The sequence below is a fragment of the Schistocerca americana genome, chromosome 6 (genome assembly GCF_021461395.2).
Source record: "Schistocerca americana isolate TAMUIC-IGC-003095 chromosome 6, iqSchAmer2.1, whole genome shotgun sequence".
NCBI lineage: Eukaryota > Metazoa > Arthropoda > Insecta > Orthoptera > Acrididae > Schistocerca > Schistocerca americana.
Window position 1 is genome coordinate 39,784,449 of NC_060124.1, and position 820 is coordinate 39,785,268.

Below are 820 nucleotides of genomic sequence, written 5' to 3' on the forward strand. Positions count from 1 at the left end.
GGCAAACACGTTAACAAATGTTAAGAGTGGTGTAACACTGCTATAACTGCTGGTGAGAGCAGATTCATAGGTTTTTCAACAGACGGAAGAGCTATGTTACGGCGAAAGACAAATGACAATTTCCAGGCTGAACATTTGGAAATATCTATCAAACACGGCGGAGGGAGTGATTTGGTATGGGGCTATATTTCGTCATCTGGTCTGGGATGGACAATTTTCGTTCACAGCAAGTTAAATAAGGAGATATTATCAAAATTCTTATGTAAAAACTTATCAAAATTCTTATGTAAAAACTGCACAGGTTGTGGACTATTTCTTCATGTAATTTTTTCCGATATGATTTCCCAATACACACATTATAGCAAAAGGATGGCTACGCATAACTGTCCCAGAGATAGTCAGACACCGACTTAGACTCCTAAACTTTATGAACCGAACTCGACAGAACTTTCAGGGGAGCTGCAATCATCTAGAAACAAGAGCTGAAAAAGAATCTGGGAGGACAATGGAAACTTGTTGGCCCTGAGTGCACCATGGGAATCGTTTGTTAAAAGCACAAGGAATATTATTCGATGTATTGCATTATGATATCACTTCTCTACACAAGAAGAGTTGTGATCGAATATTAAAAACAGTATACTGTTTACTTTCCGTTAGTCACGCGCTGCTCAAACGTGCTTTAGCAATCGTAAGTCAGTAATCAGCCAGTCCATTACTTATTTGTTCACTTTAAAATGCAATAATGTTTATTATTCATATAAAATTTGTAGTTTCCTACATCATCAAGAAGCGACCAGACGCTTGAAATTTTTTTCCTGTA